Here is a 25373-nt window from a genome sequence, read left to right as displayed (position 1 = left end):
ATCAAGTTTGCGGTTCTCTGACTTTTAAATTCTTTAAGAGATATATTAAATTTATTAATAGAGAATAATATAAAATGAAAGTGAGTAAAATTGAGGATTGAAAAGTTGCAATGCAATAAAGCTTATTAAATGGTTACATTTATATAAAAACAGATTAAAATTCAATTTTAATAAATATTTTAATGAGTCGCCGTTATTTGTCCTAAATTCATTTGTCCAAAAACTGATTTCTTAATTTGTCCTAAAAAGAAAAAGTCCTAAAAAATTGTCCCTATAAATCAAATTTCTGCGTTACTTCCATAGGTTTTTACACCAATGGTCAAATAAAAAAAAATTAAAAAACATAAAATTCGATATAATTAATATTAAAATTACTCGTTGTTACTTTGGAATATTTTCTCAAGTAAATCAAAGTTCTGGAAGGTCTCTTGAACAATCTGCTATTGAAAATAGCGGGGCCGTCAGGTGCAGCCAGTTTGAAAATTGTCTGAAAAGATTGGGACGACAGTGAAAGATAGAGAGAGGCTTTTCAAGATCACTTTTCTTTGTTTGCTTGGCTGTCGGGCGCAGAGAGCCTCCAAGCTATGATCCCGAAAACGCACAGCACTTTCGCGTACAAGTGCGAAATAAATAAATCGTGCGTCTGCCTGGTCGTTTATTTATTTGCACGGAAAGCTCACGTACGGCACAATAAAAGCATTTTTCATCTACTCTGCAACGCACGGTTGCGAAATAAATTTCGCAGTCGGACTGGGCTGCAGCTGGTGCGAAATTCACTCTCCTCATATTTCACATTGAGCCCACGGTACGTTTTCCTTCCTAAAATATAAAAAATAAAAATCGATCGGATTTACGAAAAAGGGATAAGGCAGAATCTTTTTGTTTAAACAATTGCTCATTTAAATCCGAAGCAAATCCTTCTTAATTAAGATGCTTGCAGGGATTCGCCGGCGGTGCTTCCTGATCGAGAGAGGGCAGGAAAATTAAAATGCAAACGGGCGCGCACCGAAACACACAAATCAGAGGGGCCCGAGAGGAAATTGAAATGCAAAGCCGACTGAGCAGTTCGCATTAATGATGAATGGATGCGTGCGAAAAGCTGTCCTACGGAACGTGTGCAGATGCAGAAGCGCCCGCGGCTTGACAATTAGAACAGCCATGCGAGAGAAATGACGAGACGAACCCCTGCTCGCGCGTCGCCACACACACGCGCACTTTTGCCCGAAATAAAAATGTTGTGTTTGACATGACACACACTAAACATTTGCAGTCAAATGATGTAAAAAAACTAAATTTTAATAATTACAATAAAAATAAAAATTATTATTCCTCTTTTATTTCACAACTATTTATTAAATTTTGTATTTTATTTTTATACAATTATTTTAAAGTTATTAATTATTTTTTTCTAAATTTAATTTAATAATTGTTACAATTAACAGCAATACTGTTTATAAAATATTTATTATATTGTGAAACTAAATATTTTTTCTATCAACTGTCACCAACATGTTAGCAATTAAATAGATATTATTAATCAACGATAAATACATTGCGCCAAATGCTCAGACTTGAAATTTATTCAATGGTATTATTACTTAAATTCTGATATCTAAATATTCTTGGCTATCCCATTAATACTAATGTTGTCAATAGATAAAAGTGAGGTAGAAGTAAAATCATATAATTTTCTTATTAAGATACTCAGTTTGAACATGCAGATTTTCGTTACATGGAATATGGAATACTAGCTGGCTCACTGTTTTGTAGAATGAACTGACAATGAATCTTACAAATTCATTAATTAAATGGAGTGGTATATTCTAAATTATTACGACTAAAGAAAAAGATTTTCTGTGTCTCAAGGTAAATCGACCAATTGAAAAATTTGACTGCATAATCAAGTAGCAGCTCGTCAATTAGTTTCGCACGGCCGGGCGAAATCGTGAATTATTCATGAGCCGGACCAAAGCGCGATTCCTATTTTCGGAGAGGCGAGTGACTTTGCACGTCGCGCCTCGCGCCCTGCTCCGCCTCATTAGACAACAATGGTCCGGAATATCGTTAATGTGATGCAAACGCCTCAAAAAGGTGGTGCCCACTCTACGAAAGAAAAAAAAAACGGTGACTTCGAATGAGTAATAATTTTCATGTGGGGTTTGCCAGTGCGTGAGTATGAATGGAGGCCACACAAGAGAAAGCCAAAGCAGCAATATTTTTCATTTTTGCGTTTTGATCAAAGTTACAAAATTATACGAACATTTTTTTTTATGTTAAATGCTTCAAACAGATAAAAATATCCATCACAAAAAAAGAGTAAATGTTTAACAGAAATGTTTATCATTTTAAAAGTTTGAAAAGCTATAAACTTATTTTAAATTAAACATTGTGATGAAATAAATAATTTCACCATAAATCAATTAAGAAAAGGTGTATCTAAAATTAAGATGATTTTACAACTCCTTTAATTTAGATATTTTACCTGAGCAATGTTTTTAATTTACTTTTGGTACTTTTTTCCAGCATCAGGCAAAAATTTCCCGTCCCCTGTCGGCACTTTTTATCAGGCTCATGACAGACGCATTTTAGTAACGTAAAAAGCGTTCGATACATATAGAGGAGGTAAATATTCTGTTCGCTCTCATCCGAGTCGTAATTCAGCGCTGGTAATCTTCATCACGTACCCAATAAATACCGGGAGCGTTCAAAAAGCACTAATGCCTCTCTCCATCGTCGCTCGCACTTTTATTGGACTTGCGAGCGCACGGCTGGCGCTAGATTAAAAAAATTCCGGCGGGCCCGCGAAGGAAGCGGCGGCATTTTAATAAGGACCAATATTTTATTTCGGCATTAGCGGCGATTTATTGCAATCCAGGTGAAGCGTCGGCCCTCGGGTGCGTAAAACACGCTTCTTCAAAGTGCATCCTTTGCATATTCTGATCCTTTCAAATCTTCAGAAGGGGCGCATTTTTCACAAGCAGACGGCGGCAACCCTCGGTTTGAATATAAATTCGCCGTTTTTCCTGATGATAAATAAAGGAAAAGGGAATAATTCAAAAGCCGCTGATTTCCATTCATCGATCGGGCCCAATTTGGAGACGCATTCAGAGGAAAAAAAGTGATCAGTCCCTCTACAATATTCGTATGAAAATATGCACACGCAATTGGGCCTATTCAATGAAATCTTTTCCCTCTTATTAGGCATTCAAAGGGGATGGAGCGAGAGAGTTACGACTCGAGAGAGCAGATCAACATCTCCAGCTCCTTCTTTCACTCGGCTTTTTGAGCGTTCCGAGCACTCGACGGCAATTTTTGAGCCAATTCCGCAGACACAAGTGCACTTTGTGACCTCGGCAAAATTGCTGCCGTGCAATAAAAAGCTGAGGATTTTTGCTCTTCTTCCTGCCCGTGCAAAATTGGCAATTTTCCCCTCTCCTCTCACGGCAACGTGCTCTCCGCTGCTGAATAATAATGATTTCTTTCGTAATGAAAAGTCTCGTCGTCAGCAGAGTGAAAAAAATCTTAACCGCAGGCAAGTCAATATTTGAATTGGCTTTGTCTTTTAGTAATTAGTCTGTGCTCCCCTCTGCGCGCGACCAAGTTTACTTTTCACCGACTAATGAAAGACTCGCCAACTTGATGAAAATCCGTCTATTTTTTATTGCAGAATAAAAAAAAGATTAAAATTGGAAGGAAGCAAAATAGAAATTTTTATAAAATAACACTAGGAACAGACTTGAATTTTAAATTCTTTGAATAAATTTACCATGTTGAGTACCAACGATACTTTAAAAGAGTTATTTATGACCTTGGGTCCAATTTGACTACGAAATTTGTCCAGATCAGATTTCAGACCTAAAAAGGTAAACAGAAGCAGGAGTCAAGGAACGGTTGAAGTCTGTTGGGCTAATCGCAATTTAAATTTATTCTCCATTACCTACAGCGGGCTCAGATTTCACATTTTGATAAAAAGAACAAATTCAATTTGTGCTTTGTATGAATTTCATATCTCGCCGTCACGGAATAACAAATTCGCCGGATATGAATATTATATTATTACACCGAGCTATTATTATTGCATCGTGGCTGACTGAGCTGAAGGTCATTACAATAACCCAATGATAATCGCACACCGCTCGAATTATTCTCGACTCGCGTATACGTAATTTTATACCCGGCGTCTCTTTATTATTTGATATTATGCCGTGTGGCGGGAGAGGTTTTTGAACTCGATTCCAATTCAAAAGGGCGACCTCAAGTAGTGCTGGTGCTGGTGCCAATACGCGACTTTTATTTATTTTGTTTTTCCTGTGAAGTCGTCTCGATCCATCAATCCCCCACACATAATATCACCCCCACAATCGAAACTCTCATTATGCATTCACGGCCACGTGTTTTCCGAAGATGAGGTAGAAAGAGAGGTGCACAGCATGAGCTGAGCACAGATACCCAGCAGAGATGAATTTGTATGCAGCCTGGTCTATTGTAACTTGTCCGCCGCGTCTGTGCCTTTCTGACTCACCAAATCGTTTGTCGTCTGCCAAGGACGGACGCAAAGGAAGTCACAAACCAATGATAAAAAATGAGATTTTTATTCATAAGTATATTTTATATTATTCAAAACCAGCACAAATGTATTTTAATTTTCTGATAGTAAATTTATATTAGAGTAATTAAATTTGAATAGTAATTTCAAAATGACCGGATAAATGGTTCCCAATTAAAATCTAATTTTTTTGATATTTGAAATGAACGACGTTGTAAGTTAGCAGGTTAGCATGTAAAAAAGGTTATGAGCTTTAATTTTTGAAATAATTTGAATTTTAGATTTCACTATTTTATTGATTGTTCGTTTGTTGCCACTGAATGAAACAAAGTGCAGGTTTCGTGATTAATTTGGCAAACAATTAAACCGCATGATCTCTACCATGGCTGCCAGCACTTGATCCAACAGGCTATAAATCACCGCACGCGAGCTTTATGGACATGGGCAATTATGGAATGCAGGCCATAGGGGAGTCATACGGTGGCTGCAGGCTGTTGTTGGTGACCAAACGTGGTCGATGATGCTGGCTGGCGGTTTCTTGGCCTGTCATTTTATACACTTGCTCGCCAAGTGGATGGATGGATATTAAGCTGTGGTGTGCGGGCACCGCATATTGCCGTCAACCGCACCAAAGCAACAGCTTACATGCACCGTCCATCAAACCTTATCAACTCGCCCTTGTGAGAAAAAGATCAAAAATGAAATCAAGAGACCCAGAAAATCTATATCTCACTGATAAGATTCAAAATCCAGATTTTTGTGATGTTTCTTTTTTTAATAATCCGAGGTAGAAGCCACACATTTTTGTGTCGGTTGCTAAGCACATTTTCAATACAAAATATTTTGGTGGGAAATGGAAATTCAAGATAATCTTCAGCCAGAAAGTATGTACTCACGACAAGAGAGACGTCGGCGGTCGACTTAAAACCACACATACAAAGTCAACATTTATAACATTGCAGCAAGAGACAGCAAGAAAAATTACCAGGCCGCAGTTTCAACGAATAAATCTTTTCGTGTCGGCTGGCTGAGAGTCGAAGAAAAACAAAGTGCGCTGTATGTATGTAAAAAAAAATAAGCCGGAGAGCGAGAGGATTATGTTAATACCGCTGTTGGTACCACAAACAGCAGAAGCTCGACATGCATATTGAAGCTGTATAAAAATTGCCCGATGTACATGTGGTGGAAGACTGGGTCTGAGGGTGACGTTTTTGACCACCGACGAGTGCTTTGGGTTTCACACAGTGATAGTCAACCTGGGCTGTCGACAAGCCGTCAAAAAATTTAATTGATTTCCGCGAAACAAATGTAAGTGTTTATAAATTAAATAAAAAAACAATGTTACTTAAAAATTTAATTGTTTTTAATTTGTACATATTTAACAATTTATATATAGTTATTACTTGATGTTAACAGATTTATTTTCTTTTTAACTAATTTTTGCAATTAAAATAAATTATTTAATTAAAAATTTTATTAAATTATAAGGTTAATAATTTATGATTATTTTTCGCCCTATTGTGGTTTTATATGTACTAATTTTTAATATAATTGTTATATTTATAGAATATATATGTCTGTGTCAAGTATATAAGGGCAATGCTTAATAAAATTTAAAAATGCATAGCACGAGAAGAGACATAGGCAGTAGAAGATATTTAATAAGTTAGTTACTTTATGTAACAAAATGATGATAAGAATGAAAGATAAAATTATTTATATAAAGACATTGAATAATTTTAAATTTTTTTCAATGTCGTTGTTGTTTATTTGTCGCCAGTTGCTTCATAATACTGTCGTGGGCTACGCTGTAGAGTAAGCGCGAGTGCATGCATGGTCAGCAATGATTCTCGCAGGGTGCAATGCATTCAGTCTGCTGTTAATGATGGAACAATAAATACCTTACTGCTCTACCATGGTACTCACCCGATATCAATCATTCCCTCTTCTACCCATAACAATACATTTCATAGCATTGCTTTTAAATGGAAATTAATTGTTGGGAGGGAAGAAATATTGGAGAAATAGCACATTGTAAAAATTTTCTAAAACCCCTGAGAAAAAAAATACCTCTTCATCTGGGCAGTAAGCCTTTGTTGAGACTGTTTATATCTAAAATAATTATCTTACATTTCCTTATGTACTCCATACTTTGGTTTTGAGTACTACTTTTGTTCCAACAATAATTTCTTTTTGCTTTTTCCAGTGCAGAAAAAGCATGCGTTTCATTTAAAAAAATTGGCTTGTTTTACTCCAGAAACCATCCATCATTCTTAAATTTTCTCTAATTGTAAGCGTGACTGTTGATAAATTCCTTTCATGAGCCAAATTATTCGCATCTGCCAGACGATTTGAATCAGCTGAGAGGCAAGGAAACTATCTGTTACAAAATGACATCACCGAATTATTTTTAAATTCAAACAACCTCTCTATGCACACAGACTGCTACTTCAAAATCATGCCACACACGCGGAGTCTGCGTAACTTTAACGGCTCTTTCTCAACGGAAGCGCTTTGCTATTCTCACAGACGTGATTCACAACGCTTTAATTAAACTCCAATGTCACAATTGACAACAATCAACTTGCAATATGACAAAAAATCAAATTCTATTCAGTGGGAGCAAAAAACCAACAATTTAATAGATTAAAATCATCATCTCGCCGCAAAGAAATAATAAAAAAAAAATCAGCAGGCGAGATTGCGACCCGGATAAAAAGCGAGCTGGAGGTCGGTACATAATTACATCTGTTCGCGGCACCACATTTCTCATAGAATAGAACATAAGCCCAGTCTCTGTATATACGCTCGGCGGATTAATGCCCAAGATTTCCTCGCTCCGAAAAAGGAATTGGCAAGGAGCGAAGCGGGCAGAGAAACAAGAGAGACTCGCCTCTGTTGAAGGTGAAAGTAAATATTAAACTTGACTCTCAAGAGCCGACTCCTCCTAATAGTACGTGCGGCGGGAATGTGTCGAGTTCCGGAATGGCGATAAATTGTTCGTTTTCACAATCAAGGCCGACTAATTACTACCCGGCTCGATTTGCATCTATAGAAGTTTTAACATAACACGTTCGTGTCAAAATTTGAATGGCAAATATACCAAAATTTTTGTCACCCTCGCAGCAGTTGGATGATGATTGCATGTGACGAATGGCTTTTATACAACTGCTCGTTTGTTTTTATTGTTTCAATTTTCGCAGTCCCAACGCGCTCTTTCACTCTCTCGGCCGTTTTGCCGCTTTTTATTATATATTCCTTGTCCACTTTTGTTCCGCGGTTGTTGCGGGTGGAAAAACAACCGACTGAGCCGAACACGTGCGCGCACCCGGAATTTTTTATATCTGTGTTGACATTTTATGATGGCTCATATGCATAACAAGACTCGCTCGGCAGCGGCGAAAATGTCAAACCCTCTGCTACCGAGATGAAAATTTGCTGGCAACGGTTCTTTATGGCGTGTGAGATGAGTTGTTTTGTTTTGCCAGCTGGTTTGACTTTACTGCTCTCGTTGACCGGAAATATAATATTTTAATTTTCAAAGGAAATTCAAATTAACAGTAAATAATTTTTTTTATTTCATCATTAAAAGGTCAGGAAGCTAATCTTAATCTATCTGATCTACACAATACACTATTAAATAATTATCATCTTAAATTATTAACGAATTAACAAAATTTCATACAAAAAAAGGCATAAAACAATTAAATTGAATCTGCGGGACGGGCCCGCAAATTAACGCACACTTCGTGCTTTTTAATTTAAAACGCAGAAAATTCTAGAGCGATCGAGTCAGCCAATCAGCGCGCCAGGGGGCGGTGCGAGCGGCCTCGCTCGGGTATAAAACCCCGCAGCAGCCACTGTTCAGCATCAGTCTCTCGGACTTCTCCGAAAGGAGAGGACCGGCACTCAGGTTAGCTGATGAGGCCTGGATTGGCCGAAACAGCTGTCCTAACCAGTAGTGCGGCAGATTACTGTGATTTTGCCAGAAAAGTCTTTGGGTTCATTGCCCTGGAAATTTCTGCCAAAATCACAGTATGAAGCTGTTGACTGACTCTTTTGCTTAATTAATTTCTGCAATTTTTGTTTATTAAAATTAAAATTCTCCCATTTTATTTTTACTTTTTTATTAATTCCTCCCACTTAGTTTTAGTCGGACACAAGAAATCCTAGGTTTTAAAGTACCAGCAGACCGCAGGTCGCCTTTGGGGTCAGTTGTCCTTTATATTTTTTCATTTTTTCTTTGCAACGAGGTTCGCCCGGTTTCAATTTTTCATAAAACAATTAGTTTGTTTTATCACAATCAATTGACTTAATTTTTGGGCTATGATGTATATATATATTTGAAAAAAAAAATTGTAGATTTTTTAAACAAAAGTTTAAAACACTGGAATAAATAATGACAAAATAATAACTTAACTTTACAATGAAATTTTTTACAATATATATTTAATTCGTTTCATAATAAATTTTTAAGTTGTAAAATATAAAATTTTTCTTTAAATAATAATTCAATAAATAAATTAAAATAAAAACAATTGCAATTTATTTATTGAAGTATTTCAAATGTTGCCTAAATTTAACTCTTAGGATGAACTTTTTAACTTTAAGGCTTTAATAGACACGACTTTTGCGCAAAAAGCTTTGTCAGATTACGCCAATTATCTTATCCATTAGCGTGAAGGAAATCTTTTAATTCGCGACCCGGCCAAATTGACACATCACAGTCATCACACGCCACAGGTCATCAACTACTTTCTATACATACGCCAACCTCGCGGCTCAGCAATAATTTGAATATTATTTCATCAGCCGCGAGATGAGATCTGTGTATTGCTTGCGAGAAACAAATTCATTTGCACCTCGAGTTGGCCAATCGCATTACTCACTGCGCCGAATCGACCCCGATTATGCAAATGCTGTTCAATGATAAATTACCACCGGCGGTGAAATTCCATTTCTCATTGCTCGCACAATGCAGCATCGAGAAGAAACAAGAGGGAGGGCGGAAATTTCAACCAGATCATAAATCTTACCGCAATACAATTTCGTCGTCGGTGCTGTTATCCGTAAAAGGCGGCGTGTCTCTTCCGCCTGCGAGCTGCCGGCGAATTCGGTCGCTCGATTCGCGACTCGTCTGCAGCAGGAGCGCCGTGTATTGGGTGATCAGCATGGTCGAATCCCGATCACATCACGCACAAAACTCCCATCGCGTTTCACAGCACCTTATTCTTATCACACACAGAATTTTGTCACCGCGAGCTCGAATCTTATCTCAAGGCAAATACGGCCGAACCAACAGAAGCCAAATAAATTGTTGCGAAATTCGTGGTCGCCAAATTTGGTCGCAACTATATATTCGAATAATCCAGTTTCTCGGTCCAGATTGATTCGGTTTCCAGGAATCGGACCGACGAATGTGTGTATTCCAGCGAGGCCTCGCGAGACGCACATCCACCGAGAGAACTGTCAGGCGAGAAAAGGCAGCAGCCGCGGCCGCAGAGGTAGGTAGGACGAATATACGTACGCAAAAGAGGTGGGAGAAGAACGGGTTGAGCAGAAGAGCGAGAGCAGTCTCTCTCTCTCTCTCTTTACATCTCTCACAATATAAATTTTACATTTATCTTTTTTTGTTCTCCTACGTCCTTCGGGTCACGTGATTACGGATACCTAATACCTTATTGCTCGCTCTCAGCGGCGGCGACACGCACGTGGGTGTTGCAAAGCCGCTGTCTAGTTTTCTTTCAATCTCGCGTGAATTTGCGACTCAACCTGCAAATCCGCAAACTGCCAATTATTTCATAAAAGAAAACTTGTAAGTTAGAGTAATGGATAAAATTTTATATTTAAAAGGAGCCATAAAAAATTTGTATGTTATTTATTAATTATCCAATTATTGCAACTAAATTTTGACTTAAATATTTGTAGGTTTTATAGTTTGTAATTATGTAATTATAGTTATGTAATCTGACTTATTTACATACTAATTCAATATTTTGTGATTTTGTTCAACTTTTTTTCTCTCTCTTGCATTTCATAATTAAATTTCTAATATAGAATTCATGGATATGTATTTGAGCTATCATACATTTTAATGCGTATGTTTTTCTTATGAAAAAACGGCTCAGTTAATTCTAAAATAAATATTTTTTTCTTTTCACCTTGCATGCAGATAACTGGATGACTCACAGGATAACATACGTAAAATTTGATGAACTAGGAGAACTATGATAAATATTAGTATTTACTTTTTTTGAAAAATTACTTAATTAATTTTTTACTTGAATTTGGCCTGATTTAAAATCACATTTATTTTATGAGAAGCCATTCAGTAAATTTATTTTCAGTGTAGATACCAAAAGCTCCTCTGAATAAATGTAATTATTGAAATAGATTAAATAATAATTTGATTTTTCATTCATTTAAATTTGAACGCTTTGGAATTAAAGAATTCAAGATTAAGAAACACTAAATTTAACGCAATTATAAATTAGCAAGAGTAAATGAAGTCCATTTTTTGCCACTGCGCTTAAAAAACTTTTAATTAAGCACTGACCAGACAGGTTGTCTTGCTCCGCGTGCTGAAGAGCGAAAGTAAATTACATGCACATGCCCGCGAGACGACAGAGATTAAATTTTAATGCACAAAAATCCTGCAGACGTCCGAACTGGTGGCTGTCGCTCCGCATGAGGGATAATTTAATGACATGTTATCACGTCATCATTAAAGCTGTCATAATTCATTTTACAGCGTGCGGCGCACCACATCAACTCTTTAACGGGCTGCCTCTCATCCTTAAGCCCCTTCCTTTATTTTTTACATGGAAATTTTTCGCGGCAGTAAAGCATAATTGAACGCGCGCACTGAGTGGGACGTTTCCATTTTTATGGACGCAAACCTGCAATTTTCCGCGGAGAGGGTGGGATGCCCAGCACATAATAACATCTTTTTCGGCCGCGCCACAATTAATCACACTCGCCTTTGTTCAGCGAGAGAGAGGAAAAGAGCCCACCCGTTCGAAGCGAAAACTCTTGTGAAAAAACAATGGTCTTGTACGACATGCGACGAGTGTGTATAAAAAATGAATTATGTTTGCCGGCTTCGGAAAGCGATTTTTTTATTGTTTCTTTGCAAAAGCAATTATTTATGCTCAAAAAGCCAACGGAGAGAGAGGCAAAGACAGAGCCAAGTTGTGTCCTGGAAAGGCATAAATTTTGCTTTGTGAAAGGGACACTCGTTTTGTATTGTTGTCTACTATAATGAGTGGAAGTGAATGTTTATCCTAATTGCTCTTTAAATAAAGGAGCCATTAAAATTGCGTGTTTCAAGAAAAGCAATTAAGCGGCAAACAATCGTTAATTGGATATTATATTAGTTTAAAAAATACAAAAGAGTAAAATTAAACTTAAAAAATGTTTTGTAGTAGTTCTCATTAGTGATAATTCTTTAAATACATGATGAGTAAGGAATTAAAAAAGGCTTTGATTTTGTGGATCGAAAGAAAAGATAACTATTAAGTTTGAAATTAAGAAAAAAATTAACTTTAGTAAAAAAAAACTGTTTAAATAATTTTGAATTTTTTAATTAATTGATGCCAAATTATTTTAAGCTTGATATTTTTGGATGTAGCATCGGAATATAACGAATAACAATTTTCGCGACGAACAAATAATTAAACCACTCACAAAAATTAATAATAAAATTTAATGGCAACAAAAGTTCTTTAAAAATTTATTGTTTGCATTATAAATGTTACGATCTTCAAATATAACAAAGTTATTCATTTTGCATAATTACACAATTTTCGCTAATTCTTTCCAGGCAGCCAGGGTTGCATTAGAATTCCCAAGGACAAACTCAAGATTTTCACTCGAGATTGAATCCTCTTCCTCTCAGTTTTGTTCCACTGACTTTTTTGCCCATCCCAGGCCCGTCGGGATGCATGAAATTATCATAAAAATTAAGCACCGCTCATGTTCTTATGCAAATGGACGCAGGCAGAGGCCGCGTGCGCAACTTAATTATCAATAAGGAGCGGCGAATTGGCCTGCGCTTGTTCGCCAACCTCTTCAAAGCAGCATACTGCGGTGGTGTTTCTCGCGCGCACAAGCTTGTATAATTAGCATTAATGCTGCGAAAGGGTTGCCACGAGAAAGCAGGGTGGCATGTCGCGTGTTTGCTTGCACGGCTAAGCGCAGAAGAAACCAATCTACTGGTAGTCGTCGCTCGGCTGACAAGATTAAGTTTCATAAATCCAAGTGAGCGTCGCAGGAGTTTGGGCAACATTCCAGCAGGCAACATTATAGCCATTCAACAGCAGAGAGGCCTGCGGTGTGTTAAGTGGATCTAGCTGGGGATGTGATTGCATCACAATCAGCCGCCAATGAAGCTCAGATAGCCAAGTTTACTTTATTAAATATAGGATGGAATGTTGGAATTTTTAGAGCTTGCGTGGTTTCGTCTTTAGAGAAGAGCATTTTTATCATTGAACTTTCGATCATCTCATTGTTAGAGAAGCAAGAGAAGTTTATTGGATTACAACAATAGGCAATTAACACAAATTTCCTTATCAATAGCATACCATCATAATTTTGATTAAATTAATATTCAATTAATTTCATTCAATAAAATAAGATGTATAGGAAATTTAATCCCATCCCAAGATATGAAGTTAAGTTGTTAAATAATGTTTAAAATATATCTTCAATTAAAGCCACATGGAAAATAAATAAATAAATACAAAAATTGCGCAAATATTTTTGTTAAAAATTTTAATCCAGCTAATTGATAATGAACAAAAGTAACAAGATAATGAAAAATAAAATATATATAAAATAAATACTAAAATATTAATATTATTAAAATATTTTTTAAGTTAGAAATAAGTTCTTAATAAAGTTTCTTCATTTTTTAAAACTAATAAAAAGTATAATTTATTTACAACTACTTAATAATTTTTAGGTTTTTCATACTTTGAATTCCTTTGCCATGCACGGTCCAAAATTGTTTGTCCCACAGCAAGCAGTCTTTGCATGTTCATTATTAAAAACACACTGAGTGAGGCTTTGCATAACAGGATCGTGTGAATATTTCATACGAAGCAAAAGCACATTTTAACTTGTGCACATACACCCTTGGCAAGTAAACGACACATGCCCTTTAAAACTTCACGCCCAGTGGTGATAATGGCCTTTGCTTTCGGCGCTCTCCGTTGGGCGCCAAATGTCACGTACGTAATATGGGCAAAACGCGGCTCTTTCCACAACTTATATAATATAAAACCAGCCTAATTTATGGGCGCCTTCGCGCGCACCAGGTGGACTCTTTACGCGACCAAACATAAAACTTAACGAACCGAGACCCTTGTATATCCTTTTCGCGAGAAAAATGCGCATTTTATGCCGCCCCGGCACGTCCGGAGTCACGACGAAAAAATTCCGATTTCCAATCAGAGCTAGCGGGCGGAAAACCTCTGGCCTTTTTTTTTGTATCGGCAGCTTTGGGGATCAAAAGTTTCTAACACTTTTCCGGCAAAGGAGCTGCGTCGTTAATATTCTGCACCAGCCCTCTCGGATGCACTCGACATCGCCACGGTGGGTGCTCGCCAGTGGAAAAGGTGGAAATTTATGGTGGTGCAACCCATTCCGTGTAACCTTTGCAGCCACTTCGGGGGGATTAACTTGTTTCGGGAAATGAAATCAAGGCGTTTTTACTTAATTAAGATGGAGTCGGCGATAAAATAGAAAAAATACTGCCGCTTTTAAACGCCGACCCCTTTTAAGTTAAAAAGATTGATTATTTTAATATATTTTTTTATTAACTAAAACAGCTGTTAATAAATCAGTTTTTTTAAATAATTAAAATTATTTGTTAATAAATTGTTGTAATTAATTAGGGATAGCGTACCATAATTTATAAAATAAAATAATGATTTGTCTTGGGAAATTAGATGTGAGAGATGGAAATGAAGGAGATCAGAAGAGATTTTTTTCCTGCATAATGAGAGCAGCAATAAAATTAGAGCGGAGGCCGGCAAACGATTTGTTGTGCCCATTGAAGGTAGCACTCAATTTATTATTTCTGCACTTACGAACGCCCCCTCGCCAACGCCTTTTCTCGACTATCGTCCTCCTGAACCCAGACGAATCGATGATTTAAAAAAAAAAAAAAAAAAGCAACCAGGCGCACTTATTGGCGAAAGCTTCTCTCTTCCGAAAATAAGACTTGGGCTAATGATGACATCGGCCGCCGAGATTCAATTTTGTCCAAACGGGGGCGTCATTATGATTCATTAAGGAGACGAACCGCCTTGGGACGTGCTATTTCTGCTTTCGGGTCTCTCTCAGGCTTTATTTTCTCGGCAGCAACTTTAATGATGTGTTCACGATTGTTATTTTTGCAGGCACGTATTGTTTTTCAGAAGAAAAGAGAGCGTCTGAAAAAGAGTGTGTCAGTCGAACTGTAATGCAATAAAAAAACATAATAATTTATAATTAAAGCTTTCAATATTTTAATACGTGTTTTTAGAGCAGCATCGGATCGATCGGGCGTGCGATGGAAATTTAACGTAACATGTCAGAAAATAGCATGTTCCTCGTGAACAGAGTGCACCAAGCGTAATGAGACGCGCGTCCTTGTAATTACTGGTACGTGTCGACGGACTTGTATGATGCACTCTAGCGTGCCGCGTGTTTTACGTTTTAGTTAGTGTGTCCTCGGCCGTACTATAATTAATACTGGCAATAAAAAGCGGTGGCTCAAATTGACCATGGGTGGGTCACTGCCTAGTCACCTCTAATTAAAACAATTGATGTTACATCAGACTCTAATTAAATAAGCAATCGGTCAAAAAAACAACAAACAGAATTGACTTTAATGGAAAAATTACAATCGAATTAGAATTTATAAAATTTGTTAAAGGAAGTACAATTTTTTTATGAATCACAAAATTAGATTTTTATAAAAAAAAATTAATTTATGAAACAAAAATTGTATTCTCAATTTTCGACTGCAGCTCGAAGTGAAAAACCAAGAAGCATAGTCTGGAAACTAAAATTACCAGGAAAATATAACAACTCATGGAGGAATTACCAAGGGTTTAAAAATAAGTCCATCTGATCTGTTTGTTTGGAATTAACTATCCCTTTTTTTACTAGATTCACGAGCCAGTTTGTAGCTTGGTTTTTTTCAACGTTCAGCTTTGTGGGGAAAAAAGCAGTCGCGTAATCAAATTTGAGGCAGCTCCCGGCAAAGGGCGAACACGCGACGTCTGAGGTTGTCGACGCTCGTTTGCTCCATGTTTTAGCCACTGTATTTTCTGCACTTGTGTGTCTTTCATTTGAGCACACACGACCGCCCTTGTCGTTGTCGACGAATGAGTTGTTGACTCTGCCGGCGCTGCTTTCGTGATGAAAAGTAAGTAAAGTCAACCCTTTGGGGCGCTTTCTGCAAACGCTGGAGTTCCTGTAGCAGAAGCGGTTTTACCACAAGATTTCCTAGCACTCCGAGCGAGGGATTTGAGACGAAAAAGGCATAATATTTCGTTTTGAGAGGCTAGACTTGAATATCTTCCAGCGGGCCGTTTTGAATAATATAGGCAGCCGTGGAATTCTGATAATTTTCATTCTCAAACCCAACCCTTTTTTTGTGGCTTGACATAAATTTTAGAGAGCTTCGGGACTAATTGCCTGAACATAAAAATCGTTTGGATAATTTCATAGGGTCTCGTAATAAAAAGTGATAGTATTTTTACAGAGGGATATTTGAATGTGAATAGAATGGAATTGTGCTGCAGTTGGCAATCATTACATAAAGAGATTAAAAATATTAAAATCAAGAGAAGAGTGATCTTTTTATTATATTTATGCAGCGAAGACTATTCTAGTGAAACTGTTTTCAAATTTGTATTTTCAATATGATTTATTATTAATAAAAATACGTACTAAGTCAGCAGTCTTTTTAATATTTATAATATATTTGAAAAGAAGAAAATCATTTAAAAATAGTGAAGAATAAATTACGAAAAAAGGTAAACTTTAATCATTGCTTATTTTTACGTATATACTTTCAAATTCCAGTCAATAGTTCAGCGTAGCCAGCTGAACCTTCAATTTGCAAAGCATCTGGACGCAAAGTGAATTCTAGAGGCGCAACGAGTCAATTTGCGTGCAAACCTTTTCCAAAGCAGACCACATTTATTTCGTCTGAGACGTTTTGCGGGGCAGAGAAATGGATTCCGAAGCGTTTCTCATAAAGAATCGACCTCACTCTTTCAAGTGTGGCAGCAGCCCACCGCAAAGAGACACACAGATGGAAATTGTTTCAGGTCGTGCTACAAGAATTTTTCATCCCGACCGACTCCATACATGAAAACATCTCGGAGCGCCATTCCGCTGCTGGGCCGAATGAACGCACATCCTTTTTGCCCTTTTTATTCGGTCGGCCAAGCGGCGCAACAAGAAATATAAAAAAGGGACCGTGTTCGCCATCTGTCTTCATACAAGTTGCAACACGCAGCTGCGCAAAGTTGGCCTGGGATGCTGGGGCGTCTCGCACGTTTCGCTTCAATCAATCAGGCCGGGCGTAATCAATCAGAAATCAAACGGCGACCCGGCAATAAGTTAACAGACACACCAACTTTTAATTCCTCGGCCGGAATTGGCCGCCCCCACGCCAATAAAAGCAAATCCCTTGGAAAACTCCTTCTTCCAAGTTCCCCCTTCATCCCTTTCATGCTCTTTTACTCACTCTCTCATCACTGATTCATGCGATTGTTCACCAAAAGAAGAAAAAGAAGAATATATAATAATTCCCGCGGCCAAGTATATAAAATTTAATTTCTCCACCGGGAGCTGTTAAAGTGACTTTCGCGTAGACACAGTGTCTCTCTTGTTTTATGGCTCGAAAACAACGCGAACGCTATTTTAAAATTAACTGCCAGCGTGTAGAAGAAAAAAATATATAAGACGGCGGCCAGTAAATTTCGCGGCCGGTCTCGACCGACGTGTCTCCACGCGAGTTTATATGCATAATTCAAGTTCGCGAGGGGGAAATAAATTCGTTTAATGCGACTTTATGTATTTTGATTAGCCGCCGAGCGAATGTGGTTTCGGGCGCTGCAGGATAAACTGGTTTTTATTACTTTATCTCTCTGTGCTGCGGGTTTAGTGGCGCAAGGAGTAAAGTACTTCTGGACTTACTCGAGTGAAAAATCAACATTTATTGACTTTGAAGAGTCTACACGGTAGTTGTTGCAAATCGGGAGAACGCCTTGGGCACCAAAGAAAATTTATTCAAAAATTGAATCAACCTGAGCGGAATAGATTGCAATCTAACCAATCTAAATCTAAATTAAATTAATTTAACCCAAATACAGTGACAGTAAAAATTTTCATATCTTTGCTATTTTGATTTTCCTAAAAATAAATATGATGTAGGCAAGATTAATACTATTTTAATTGAACTTCCTAGGTGAATTCATTAATCATAAATTATTTTTTGATTGCCAAGCAAACTTTTCACAATGGATTTGGGAATTATGATTTTCCTTCTAAAATATTAACTTTATTTAACTAACTGCATGATCTGCCTAGATGTATTTTTAGATATTATATTAATTTATTAACACGTCTTTTAATTACATATATAATTTATAAAGGTTTAAAACAAACAAAAAATTAATTTTTATTGTTTTGAAATTGGAAGTAATCTAAAATTTTTTACTAAACTGTTGCTGTTTAGAATAAAAAGTTTAATGAAAATAAAATTTAATTTAAAAAATTTTTCTGATAATTTTTTAAATAAGATTTCCAAAATAGTTTTAGAATTCAATTTTATTTATAATAATAATTATTTGTTGTTAATGTTAAAGCAATCAAAACTTTTTAACTACAAGTAAACATAATTCTCTGCATGAGCCTTCCAATTCCACTCATACATTTTTAACTCATGTTTACTTCAATAAGATGTGCAGATTGCATAAGAGAGTAGCAAAGAATTTTTTATTCCGCTCGCAGAATGAGATCTCTCTCGACTTGCGGTGTTCGCCGAGTGTGTTTGCGCTCGGAATGCAAACAACAATCCTCTCATTTCAACCCCCGGCGCACAAATTGTTACAAAACGAGGGCGCGAGTGCAGCCCCTTGCACTTTGCGGAATGAGAGAGAATAGTATGTGTGTGTACACATTAAACGAGTCTCTCTCGCATTTCATTCTCGGGCTTATTTTCATTTGGTAGTAGATGCAGCAGCGTAATTGCATCGCCGGCCGAATCGTCAAACCATAAAGAGCGCCAATAAAATTTTAACCAAGGCCAAAAATGCAGCCGACATAAAAAGAAAGTGGCGTCAAAGTTGCTGCCGCGGCTGGTCAATTGGGCTGCAGTCTGCGCTCGGGCTTGGTTTTCGTTTTTATACTCGGCCAGAACGGCTCGCTGGGGATTATGGAAAGTCTCGACCAGCCCTTCCCTTTTCCACGAATGGTGTCTGGCATTTTTGTTGTTTTCCACCCATGCTTGGCGTTGCAGTCGAACGGTGCAGATTGCTGCCACTTTGGCGGTCCGTCGGCTCGTAAAACGCACTGCAAAGTTCCTTCGCTTCCCAAGGCGCGGCTCCATGAAACTTTAAACTTGCTGGGAAATTAATGCCAAGCTGCGTACCCGCCTCAATAAATAAACTTTTGTTTGGTGCATTAATCTTCATCATAGGAGAGATTGCGAGAAATGACTTGCTTTTCCTGACTGCGGAGGAAAGTTTCAAATTAGTCACGAGCCGAGACGTTTTGGGCTTGGCAGGCAATTTCGCTGCAATTAATTCCCAACGTGACGCCAATTGCGCGGTTATCACTCATATAATTATTTCAGAATGGGCCGTAATCTCACTCCAAGAATTGCCCTTTACATACCAGTCTTATCATTAAAAAAGGAATTGTCAGTCAAAATTTTACTTTTAAAAATGTTTTGAAAACAATGTATGTTCTTTTATGAATGAAGTATTTAATTTTTCTGTCAATTAAAAAAAAAATCTAGATCAAAACTAAGATGCAAAGCTCTAGTTTATATATTATGAAGCTCATCAAACAAAGTTAACTAAAAAAAATATAAAAATGTATAATTTACTTACCAATAAGAACACTAAAATATCGAAAGACTTACGGTCAGACTGGTTTTATTAATCATTAAAAAACATGTAAACAGCTAGTTTGATATAAAAATTGCTCAATTTTGGAAGCAATCCAATCTTTCAACCATATGCTGAAATTATAAATATTAAAATCTGAAAATGATTTTGAAATATAAAATAAACCTTGACACTTATAAAACCATCTGATGCCAAAAATTTTAAGTTTCCTCTTTTTTTTCTGCAGTTCTACTTTTGATTCCATTTCCTCTCGCTAATCCGCAAAGCCCCTGCTCCCTTTCATAAAACTTCTTATCATCAACTTTCTGTCACATTTGGACGAGACGAAAGAAAGAAAAATCGCAGTGAGAATTGTGCAGCCGTTTTCTGGAGACGCAGTTTGCACCCTTTTGCGCCATTTATCACGCCGCACTTCATTTTAATGACGCCGGCCTGTCACAGCAGCGCAGCCACGGCCCAAATTGCATGCTTTCTCATTGCCACTCACTTTGCGCATTATTATTTGGTCCGGTTGAGTGGCCACGGCCCTAAAACAGACAGACAGAACCCTTTCAAGTTGCTGCCTCCCCCGTGAATACACCCCCGCTGGCAGTAAAATCGCAAAGTTGTTCCCGGTGTTTGTCCCCACAAAAGTCTCTTCTCTCATCTCTATTTGCCAAGCGGCCCTTAAAGTGGCATTTCATACTTATTCGCGACTGTGTGTCATCAAAGAAGACCCCTCACAATTTATCTCCCGCGGCCATTTCGGAAAATTTCCCCGCCGTTGACCAGTGACATGCACTTCCATAAAAAAGCACAGCTTTTTTACGACGCACCTTTTTGAATTCGGCGCCAGTCAAATGCACTCGCCGCTGAAAAAGAGCACTTTTTGCACGCGGACAAAAAGCCAATTTTCCAATGAGTGGTATAAAAGTGCTCCGTGTCGCCCTTTCGCTACCGCGTTGTTTGTGGTTGGGCTTTATGAACAGCGCACGGGAATTGTTTGGTTTCGTGTTTTCGCCGGGGGTGAGCGAGAAAGAGAGACTTTTTGCGAGAGGTGCTCGATAAAAATTGCGTGGTCGGCGCGGAATTTCATTTGTGCGGACTTGTTTGATGTCGTGCCAGAGCTATCACGCTATATTTAAAAAAAAAAAAAAAAAAAAAAAAACCCCCCAATCGATTCAAGTGTAGGAAACTCACACAATATAAAAATAAATCCAGATTTTGATGCATTTTATTTCTTTTATTAATAATTAAATAATCATAATCTCTGTTTAAATATATTTTTATTCCTCGATCCCGATCCATGTAGATTCGCATAATTTCAATTCTTTGTATGTGTAGTGGATTATATTTATAATCAACAGATTGATTAAAGAAGAGCCCTGGAATTTATGTAAAATCAGTATATTTAAATAACTATATTATAGCACTACTATACAATAAAAAAATTGACAAGTAATAATTAAAATTAGTCAAATTAATAATTTACATAAAATAGCCACAGCATTTAAAAAATTGAGAAATTATTAATTGCTACTAGTAAAATGTATAAATAGATTAAAAGGATTTAATTTTTTGTTTTCATATTAAGTTGTAATCATTATGCCATTGAAATAAGTACACCGATGTCAATATTTAATTACAAGAAAGTGTTCTGATTGCGCGGTTGGGTGGAAATGTTTACCAAGATCGTGAAATCCTTGAGATCACCAATAGATAATTAGCGCTTTGAAATAAGGCATCAAAGAGTTTCCTGAACAAAGGTCAGCGCAGCCCAAACAGCGATTAATCTTCAAGTGTCAAGCGCAGTGAGAAAATTAACATGGCTCTCGCACGCTGATTGAAAAGCCACGACCTCCATTAGTCATGCTTCGCCGCCCGGCTATTTGCATATTTGACGAATAACAACTCAATCGATATGGAAACAAGCGACAATTTTTCGTTCCAACTCCAATTATTCCCAGTCCGTTGCCCGATTTAATAAAATCTCGGCGCGTCGTCTAGACTCTTGATGAGAGGCGCATAAAATCAAATTTGAAAATTGCAAAGCTAATCAAATGAAAACCGCGCCCTTCAATTCATTGGGCGGGTGTAAAAATCAATCAAGCGTCAAATTTACGAGCTACGAGGGAGGAGCGAAATTAAATTCTGCCGTCAGTTTTGAACGTGATTAAACGGGCTAATATTGAATTAAAAAATAAAACTGGCTGCGTACATAATTCAGGCGCTTTATGCAGGCAGAATATGAAATGGGCAAATTAAAAAAGCTGGAGCAGTTTTATTATTGTACGCCGTGCGCTTTAATCACAATAATTGAACGAGAGGGATGCAAATGCCGATTGAAATTCTGAGCGCGTTTTGTTTCCTCGGCGGCCCCGACCGAGCATAAGCACGGCGCCCATTAATTATTTGACGCTGGCTGCTCCATCAACGAGCCAACCAGCGTTCCTCCGATGCACATAACGCTCGAAATCGCGCTTTGTTTGCAAGCAGCCTGTGGACTAAACGCACTGTGCACCACAATAACTAAGCAGGCATGTGCTCGCGATCTGCATTATTCACGATGGAGCATTATTAATATCAATAATGGGCTTGCAATTGCAAACAATGCGGTGGATCGGTGAGCTATACAGGGGTGGCTTATTATGGTTTGGAATATTTAAAATTCATGTTATTTTCCATATATGCATGCTTATTGAAAGTAGTTATATGATCTAAGAATCGTTAATTTTTCCCGCATAGTATATATTAATTTTAAATTTATTGTTTTAATAAAAAAAGTAAATAAGTGTCAGTAATGTGACTCATGACTGACTGCACAAAAATTAAGTCTGAAATTCTTCATCTTATATTTTTATTCTGTTACATGCTACAGACTTCAGATAGGTCTCAATTGAATGTATTGGAATCGTGAATCCTGAAAAGATTGATTTGATTCCATGAAATGACATGAGACATGAAAAAATCATTTCACTTCAGTTCCTCGTATATTTTAACTAATTAATATCAACCAGCTAGTTACTAAAAGTAAACTATTTTCCAATTTCTTCATAAATAATGATTGCGAGCATAAGTTAATTATAAATTTTAAATGTCTAATATTAAAAAAAGTAGTAAATTTACTGTGCAGAGAAATGGAAGTTATTAGGTAATCAAAGACAAAATATAAAACAAAACATAATAAAAAATGTATAATCAGTAATCAGTAATTTTAAAATTCATTTTTATTTTAGTTTAAATTAGTATAAAATTTAATTATCAAAAGGATTTTAAATAATTTAAAAAAAATATTTTTACCATTAATTGTTACGTAGCACTTTTTCAAACACAATTTGTTTGTAGGATCGGTCGATAATGAGTAGAAAAGCGGTAGGCCAAATGAGAGAGCAATATCGCAGAAAATGAGAAGAAATGCGCCCTTCTCTCAGCCAAGGGGATGCTGCAAAGGGTGCAATACTGCTAATGGATCCTAAGCAAACAGCAATAAGACCGGCTGAGTAATGATCATGACTTTCGGCCGGCCAGAGTAATGTTTTGAGCAAATAACAACAAATATAATGAGAGGGAAAGCGGCGCACTTCACGGCCAAAGAGCATTTATCATCTTGGTTAATGGCAAAGGGCAGCTGAAATAATAATAATTGGTTTCAAATCATTATTTTAAAAAAGGTTAAAATATTTTTTCACAGTTTTATGTACTAGTAATAAATATATTTCCAAACTTCATTTTATAAATAGTAAAAAATATACTGTCATTTTTCAAAACTTGATAACGTTGTTTTAATCTTTTTTATAAAGTTACTTAACAAAGTGAAAGATTTAGTTTTTAAGTTTATTTTTATTCCAAGATTGTCATCACTCTATTGGCAAGAAAAATCGTCTGCAAGAAATATTGCCCGGCTCAAGGCTGAGTTGATCCTCTGCAGACGGGCTCTGCTAATTAATTGTTGCATAAAAAACGAGACTCTTGTCTCTTGGCATTCCTTCCTGTCGCCGGGAGAGCACGCGCCCCTCTTTTTCGCTGTTTTCAATGCTTCATTTCCATTCTCTCTCGCTTATTACGCATGATAATTCGCGAATTATTATGCAGTGCCGCCGACACAAGATGAAATTGTCGAGGCGCGCGCCCCACCTCGTTGAAAGCGAGAGAACTCGATGCAATGACACCCACAGCAAGAGTAATCTGATTATTATCATATTTTTTTTCCAAGTCAGTCGAGTGACAGCGGGCAGACAGAGCGACAGACGAGAGAGAGAGAGTGCAGTCCAATTATCAAGCCTTGCTTTATGTGCACACACGTCTCCAGGGGAGTGAGTCACACTCCAGAGTAATGAGAATTTCTCTTTTCATCGCGTTTTTCCTCCTGCACCTAATGAGAGCGATTGCGCAATGAGAGCGCCGAGAGAAAAAAATTATGCGTCCCTCTATTCATGCATCAAAAGATAAATTATTTTATTATGAGGATGTACAAAAATTTAAATCATAATATAATATGAAATGCAAAATTTTCTGTTTTCTTTTTTAATTAATTTAGGAGAGATATTCAAAAGTTTATCGTCATAAATAATCTATCATTTATCTTCACCAACAAAAAATTCCTCTATATTCACAATTGTTTGTAATATTAAAAAAAAAAATACTCCTTTATCCAACTTATATGATGCAAATTAAGTAACATTAAATTTAAAGTTTTAATTTGAATTTTTAAATAAAAAATTCCAATTGAAAATAAAAGATATTATTCTGATATTTATTCACTTTTAAATTTAAACATAATAATGCATATATTGTAATGGTGCTTATCATTTATGTGCTTTTGCTTATAACCAATATAATTAATTAAAAATTTTAATGTGATTTTTATTTTCCATTTCTTATATCCAACGTTTAACCAAATAGCAAAAAATGCCATTTATGACACGCACACAAAAACACTTCTATTTATGTTTGGCTCATTTTCATCAGCGGCGATTTTGTCGGATTTACCAGCGGTCACATCATGTGAACTCATCCATGGTACTTCAATCAGAAACCGGAAATTCCACGGCCGCCCATGATGGTGCTTTTAGCGTTCGCCAAACGGGCACCAGCACTAGTCGCCGCGTCGGTATGTCCACTCGCCGAAGCGTGTGCTGTGCACAAACTTTACGCTCCTATATTTTAATCTCGCTCTTTTTGCACCCACAGCACACTTTCTGCGTTTTTCACGCTGCTCGAGCTCGAGTTTTTCGCTCTTTTCAACCGGCTAATTAAAACGACGCGGCGCTCCGAGCGAGAGATGTTTGTTCTGTAAATAAGCCGGCGCGCATAATGAGCATGAAGGTGCCGCTCTTTTGTGACTGTTCTCTCGTTTACGTAAAAATACATTTTTTCTCTACACAAGCATAAATTAAAAATGAGTCCATTTTAAAATTTTTGATTAAAAAATATACTACATAGTTTAAAGTAAATAATCAGATAAAAAAGGAGAAAAACAGAAAGCCAAACTTACTTTTTAGATTTTTTACTCGCAACTTGTCCCTCGCTATTTTTCTTTGTCTTTGACAGCTTGTACGTGGAGGAGGAGTTGGACTTCTTGGTGTAGCAGCAGCAACAACAGCACACCTTTTTGCCCTTTTGCACCTGAAAGTCGGCCCTGGTGCGTCTGCGGGGCTGCTGCACCTCGCGGAACACCACTCGTTTTCCACTGCTGACACTGCTCATGTTGG

General features: G+C 37.1%; 1 protein-coding gene and 1 long non-coding RNA gene across 2 annotated transcripts in view; one reads left to right on the top strand and one right to left on the bottom strand.

Annotated features, from left to right (window-relative positions):
* Positions 1–25373, bottom strand: part of LOC132199522 (protein sprint) — a 217233-nt gene that overhangs the window by 40113 nt on the left and 151747 nt on the right. The window lies entirely within an intron of this gene.
* Positions 23918–24987, top strand: LOC132199532 (uncharacterized). The gene is made up of 3 exons (XR_009442111.1): positions 23918–23992; positions 24631–24772; positions 24853–24987. It is a non-coding gene; the product is annotated as an uncharacterized LOC132199532 (long non-coding RNA).

Source organism: Neocloeon triangulifer, unplaced genomic scaffold (assembly GCF_031216515.1).
Source record: "Neocloeon triangulifer isolate White Clay Creek 2 clone unplaced genomic scaffold, ASM3121651v1 ptg000014l, whole genome shotgun sequence".
NCBI classification, from domain to species: Eukaryota; Metazoa; Arthropoda; class Insecta; order Ephemeroptera; family Baetidae; genus Neocloeon; species Neocloeon triangulifer.
Note: the sequence above shows the minus strand (reverse complement) of the source record. Positions and strands in the feature narration are given on the sequence as shown.